Here is a 6,350-nt window from a genome sequence, read left to right on the forward strand (position 1 = left end):
TAGAAATCCTTAACATGTTACTATATTTGCTTTTTCTAGTTGTTATTTTTTCAATTACAAATATGTAATATAATGTTAAGTATTTTAATATACATCTCTAAAAAAAGTAAACTTCTCTTCATAATCCGAATGTCATTATCACAATTAACAAAAATAACAATAACTTCCCTTAATATTTCTCATATCCAATCCATACACAAATTTCCCCAGTTGTTCCCAAATGCCTTCTTGTTTTCTCCAACCAGGATCTGATCCATGACCACATACTGTATTTCATCTCATGTCAAAGTTTAACCCATAACCTCTGGGGTTTTGGTAGGATCTGGGCTCCAGCTATCAATACAGGCTGTTAATCTTATTATGCCCTCTTTACCCCGGCCTCCCCGCCCCACGCCGGCCTCCAACACACTCGAAATCCGCGAGGGGTCGCGGTGTTTTCATGGGAAATGTAGTCCTGAAGGCCACGGCTCCCCGCGCGGCACTCTAGGAACGGAGAGCCTGGACTTTTCCCTGCGCATGTGCAGTCAACCCTGCTTCCCTGCTTCCGCCCTCTCCGGCCGTGCGGGTGCGGCCCGTTTGCCCTCAGGTGAGAGGAGCGGGGCGGGGGTTCCTGGGCCTCCGTGCGCTTGGCGGGAGTGGGGTGGGCTTGTGGCCTGAGGAGGACCCAGACGTCTCGGGAACTCCCGGCTCTACCCAAGGCGGGAACCCGCCGCTTATTCCGGAGCCAGGCGAGAACCTAGACCTGTCAAAGGCGGTTGGGGGCGGTTGGGGGCGGGCCCTAGCCCCGCGGGCTCCGGGGACCCAGATGGGGCGAGTGTTTTAGGAAGGTGTTCCCTGCGGACTGGAGTGCGGGAGCTGACTGCACCCGGCCCTGGGAAGATCTCTTGCAGGCGGCGGGAAGGTAACGCCTGTTTAGGTTATTAGATATTGACCGTGAAACTGGCGTAAAGCGCGCCCCGGCCTTGAGCTTAAAGGCCAGAAAGATCGGGTAAAAGCCTCCTTTGTCACTTGGGCATAAGTCAGGTTCTCATCTGAAAATAAGGATATTAGTAAAAACTGCTTTGTGGCCTTGTTCAGAAAGAGATAAGTCATCGTCTATAAAGCATTTAGCCAAGTGCTAGTGAGTAAGCACTAATAGGTACAAGGTATAAGCCAACATGTAGTGTTGGCTTCCATCATATTTGGAAGACACTTTGTTCTTTTTTATTTAGTATTTAACTTAATCTTTATAGCCACCCTATTTATAGGTATAACCATATAATTTTATTTTTTAAATTTTATTTTATTTTAATTCAATTAATTAACATATAGTTTGTTGTTAGTTTCAGAGGTGGAGTTTAGTGATTCATCAATTGTATGTAACACCCATTGCTCATTACATCAGTGCCCCCCCTTAATGTCCACCACCCAGTTACCCCATCCCCTCACCCACCTCCCCTCTAGCAACCCTCAGTTTGTTTTCTATAGTTAAGAGTCTCTTATGGTTTGTCTCCCTCTCTGATTTCCTCTTATTTTATTTTTCCCTCCCTTCCGCTCTGATCCTGTTTTGTTTCTTAAATTCTACATATGAGTGAAATCATGTCTTTCTCTGACTTATTTCTCTTAGCATAATACCCTGTAGTTCCATCCATGTCATTGCAAATGGCAAGATTTCATTCTTTTTGATGGCTGAGTAATAGTCCATTGTGTGTGTGTGTGTGTGTGTGTGTGTACACCACATTTTCTTTATCCATTCATCTGTTGATGGACATCTGGGCTCTTTCCATAGTATTAACCATATAATTTTAGAAAGAAAGAGAGATAAAGAAAAGAAAAAGAAAATGGGCTCAGAAGAGTGAAATTACAGACTGAAGGTCAAAAAGGTGAGGCAGCCAGGATGTAAATACAGATATGCTTTACTTCCAAATTCAGCTATTACTAATATCCTGCCTACTTAAAACTCAGCATTGCAGCCTTCACAGCAGTAGTAGAGTGACTTGCTCCCACCCCCCATATTCTCAGGACTATGATTGTAAAGTCAACATGAGCCAAATGTCACTCTATGCTAGGTGTATCTATTCCGGGGTTTCTGGCATGTCTCCAGAGCTGGATAAGACTGAGCCTCCTGGCACCTCCTGTGCTGTCCAGGCTGTCTTCTGTCTTCTGAAGGCATAGTCTGATATTGTAATGCAGTGCTGTCTAATAGATAAGGTGAGCCACATACGTAATTTTAAATGTTCTAGTAGCCACATTAAAAATTAAAACACATGAAGTTAGTTTTAAGAACATATTCTTTATCTTAGTATATACAAAACTATACACCGTGTGGTAGCCACATTTCAAATGCTCAATAGTGGGCTGTGGCTAGTGGCTACAATAATGGGTGAGCAGTTCTAATGAATTTGAAGAGAATCAGGTTTAACGCCAACACCAGTGGTTCCAAACCAGGATGATTTTGCTCTCCAGAGGACGTTTGGAAATGGCTGGAGATGATTTGGGTTGTCACAACAGAGGAGGAGTGCTACTAGTGTGTGGTGGGTAGAGGCCAAAAATGCTGCTAGACATCCGACAGTGCACAGGACAGCCCCCACGTGACAAAGAATTATGCAGCCCAAAATGTCAGCATTGCTGAAGTTGAGAGACTGCTCTCGATGAAAGTTTCAACTAAGAGGAATTTGTTTCCTAGGCCTAAGTCTCAACATCTGGAACAAAGTAGCTCTTGTGTGACAGGGAGAAGAGCCCTGGGGACAGGAGTCCCACCTGGAAAAAGCTCATCTAACAGGAACCACCCTTACCAGAGCTTCAGAACATGCAGAAGAACCCAGAAAGGAGTGAGTCCTAATTTGCTCCACCAGAAGCAGTTCTTAATTACCTTGTCCAGAAAGAGCCAGACTTGGTGATGTCACTATATCCAGAAGCTATCACATACTATGTGACAGTGGAAACTGGACCAGCTTGCGGAAGGTGGTGAGCTGGGGTTGAAAGAGATGGGTGACTATCAGGCCATACAGGAAGAGCCACTGCCAGAGCAAAGGAAATTCAGTCTCAGTCCTTAAACAGCCCCCATTTTCTTCATTTTTCCCTCTTTCCAGATTCTGAGCCACTCTCACATTGTGTCCATCACAAGTGGCATCTAGAGATATGCTGAGGCTTCCTTTATCTTGAACATATAAAGTTATAAAATGACAGTATTGGAGGGGATTTCTATCTCTGACTCTTTTGAAACTTTAAGAAAAAATGGAGCCTGAGATGTATATCCCCTGGTCACCCAGGACAGAGCGAGGAGCAAAGCACAGTGCAGTTCATTCTGTCACAGATAAGTCACTAGAAGTGTCTCATCAAAAGTCTTACCAAAAGAACAAAATGATTTTAAAATATTTTGGCACTAAGCATCTTTTTTTCCCCAGAGTTTTCTCTTGATTTTCTAACTCAAAGTAGAAATAATAGGATATTAATATTATCCTCTGTTTTAATTTTTTGTTAATTAGTCAGAGGGGGACATACATTTTTAAAATTAATAGGAAATAATTTACAGTCACCAGTGAAAAACAGCAGGGTTACATCCACGTGATCATATCAGAGATGTATTACATATTCCAGGAGTGCTGTCTCTATGTGGTGCTTCCTGCCCCTTCTCAAGGGTCAACAGAACATTTTTCCATAGGGAGGCCTTTCCCCCAGCTGATGTGGTGAGATTTTTAGGCAACTGGCAGAAGCTCACCAGACCTCTTGTAATTCCATTCCTCTTTCCTTATTCCCAGCTTATCCATCACAGTTCTCTGTACTCTCCCAACAACAACAGAAAATGAACACATCTCAGGTGAGTTATTTATATACAACTTTTTTATAATAGATTTTATAGGTAGCTAATTAACATAGAAAAGTGGAAATGGAAATGGATCAGAACCATTCAAGGAAGGTAGAGAAAAGCAGATGAGTAGTACAGCACAGTTGGCATGTGGATAGATGCAGTCCTGTGAAGTTACAGATTTTCCAAAGTGCAGGTGCAGATTTCTTCCTGACCTTTCTGATAGCCATGGCAGAGAGTCAGACAATATTTGTTTCAAGATTTGCATTGATGAGAATCTTAAATCAAACCTTCTTCTGGAATCTAAAGTCACCAAAGTCAGGGAAAATGTCTTTGTTGGTCTTCAGGTAGGTGATAGTGCAGATCTTTCCAATAACAACACGGAAATAATTGTAGACTGTTGTTTCCACTTTTTCCTCAGTGGGAGTAAGGGGCACATTGCCAAAGCAGGGCTTTTGTTAATACAGTTGTCCATCTAAATAAAACAGAAGTAGACCTTTTTCTGACCATTCTGCTAGATCCAGAGATAATACTTAGACTAACTGGAGGTCAGCATGAATAGCTGGTACATTCATGTCCTGAAAATAGCTCTATGTAAATATTTCTCTCAAGTACCTTTCTTGAACAAGTTGTTCAGAGAGCTTAAAGTTCTGTTCTCTAGCTAATGCTACGGCACTTTCCATTCACATCTCAGTCTACTGCATGAGGCTTTGGTGTCTTTACTCATATGCCTGTGACCTGCACCCACCAGTGACCTAACTATAGTCAAATCCAGTGGGTCTTGCCTCGTCCTTACCTCACAGACCTGTCTACAGTGCCTGACTCTGCGCCTACTCAGTCCTTCTGGAAGGTCTCCTGTGTTAGTGTCTCTGATGGCCTGTTTCTTTCATGGAGTCATCTTTCTTTTGCCCTTTCACATGTCACATGACAGGTTTCCAATCCTTCTAACTATTCTTCTAGCTGGTCTTCTTGACTCATTTCATCCCCACTCTGGTTTCAACAACGATGTTTTTCCTAGTTCCCATAAATGTGGCTCTGCAGCCCACTGTGACCAATAGCACTTTTTAAAAATTTTTATTTTATTTTATCTTATGTATTTTTTGAGAGAGAGCAAGCATGCGAGCAGGGAGAGGGGTAGAATGAGAGGGAGAGACTCCCAGCTGAGTGTGGGTCCCTACGCGGGGCTTGATTTCACAACCCCAAGATCATGACCTGAGCCAAAATCAAGAGTTGAACACTTAGCCAACTGAGCCACCCAGGTGCCCCACCAATAGCACTTTTTATGATGATGGAAACCATCTGTATCCGCATTGTCCCAAATGATGGCCACTACCCACATATGCCTGTTGAACACTTGAAATGCGGCTAGTGTGACTGAGGAACTGAATTTTTAATTTAAGTTTTAAATAGTTACACATGGCTAGTGACTGCCATGTTGGACATAGTTGACTCAACATCTTTGTGTAGGTATCTACAAGACATCTCCAGCTCAACTGATTCAAAGTAAAAGTTAACATTTATAGTCCCATTTACAGTCCTTCCCAAACTAATTTCCCTCTTCTTTCCATATTAGATGATACGTCCCCAGTCCCAGCCAGACACCCAAGCCACAAAAGTGCAGTACATCCCTGGCCTCTCTTGTTCTCACTGTCTCAGCTCCTGCCATATCTGGTGTGTAATCATGTCTTCCTACTTTTCCTATTTGTCAAAGATAACAGCGATTTTATATGGTAAAACCTAAGGTATTTTAAATGTATTCCTCTACTTTATTCCTCCTACTGCTGTCTCATGGTTTCACACCTGAACTGTTGGAATGGCTTCTTTACCGACCTGCCCACTTCTTTCTTCACCCTACTCAAGCACATCTTCCACATGGGTAGTTCATCTAAATGCTAGTGAAGTAATGTCTCGTCCATGTGTAAATCACCTCAGTGGCTCCTCACCCCACATGATAAAATTCCCAGTTCCTCAGGATAACATTCAGGCTTTGGAGACATTACACCTTCCTACTACTTTTTTTTTTCTAATTTATTGGTGCTCTGATTTTTTTTTGTAATTTTTTTTATTAACATATAATGTATTATTTGTTTCAGGGGTACAGCTCTGTGAATCATCAGTCTTACACAATTCACAGTGCTCACCATGGTACATACCCTCCCCAATGTCCATCGTCCAGCCACCCCATCCCTCCCACCCCACTCCACTCCAGCAACCCTCAGTTTGTTCCCTGAGATTAAGAGTCTCTTATGGTTTATCTCCTCCTTCTCTGGTTTCATCTTGTTTCATTTTTCCCTCCCTTCCCCTATGATCCTCTGTCTTGTTTCTCAAATTCCTCATATCAGTGAGATCATATGATACTTCTATTTCTCTGACTTATTTCGCTTAGCATAATATCCTGTAGTTCCATCCACATTGTTGCAAATGGCAAGATTTCTTTTTTCTGATGGCTGTGTAATATTCCATTGTATATATATACCACATCTTTATTCATTCATCTGTTGATTGACATCTAGGCTCTTTCCATAGTTTGGCTATTGTGGACATTGCTGCTATAAACATTGGG

The 6,350-nt window shown here is 42.5% G+C and overlaps 1 long non-coding RNA gene across 3 annotated transcripts; it reads left to right on the plus strand.

The window, feature by feature from the left end:
- The first annotated feature begins 365 nt into the window (after positions 1 to 365).
- LOC145719594 (uncharacterized) lies at positions 366 to 6,344 on the plus strand. Of its 3 annotated transcripts, none has more exons than XR_014142488.1 (3): positions 366 to 586; positions 2,666 to 2,943; positions 3,741 to 3,818. It is a non-coding gene; the product is annotated as an uncharacterized LOC145719594 (long non-coding RNA). The 3 variants fall into 3 exon arrangements; XR_014142487.1 differs by having other exon boundaries at positions 367 to 586; positions 2,666 to 2,946; positions 3,741 to 3,821; XR_014142486.1 differs by having other exon boundaries at positions 448 to 586; positions 2,666 to 2,810; positions 3,741 to 6,344.
- Positions 6,345 to 6,350: the final 6 nt, after the last annotated feature.

Source organism: Leptonychotes weddellii, unplaced genomic scaffold (genome assembly GCF_054177405.1).
Source record: "Leptonychotes weddellii isolate Sample4059 unplaced genomic scaffold, ASM5417740v2 HiC_scaffold_5502, whole genome shotgun sequence".
In the NCBI taxonomy this organism is placed as follows: Eukaryota; Metazoa; Chordata; class Mammalia; order Carnivora; family Phocidae; genus Leptonychotes; species Leptonychotes weddellii.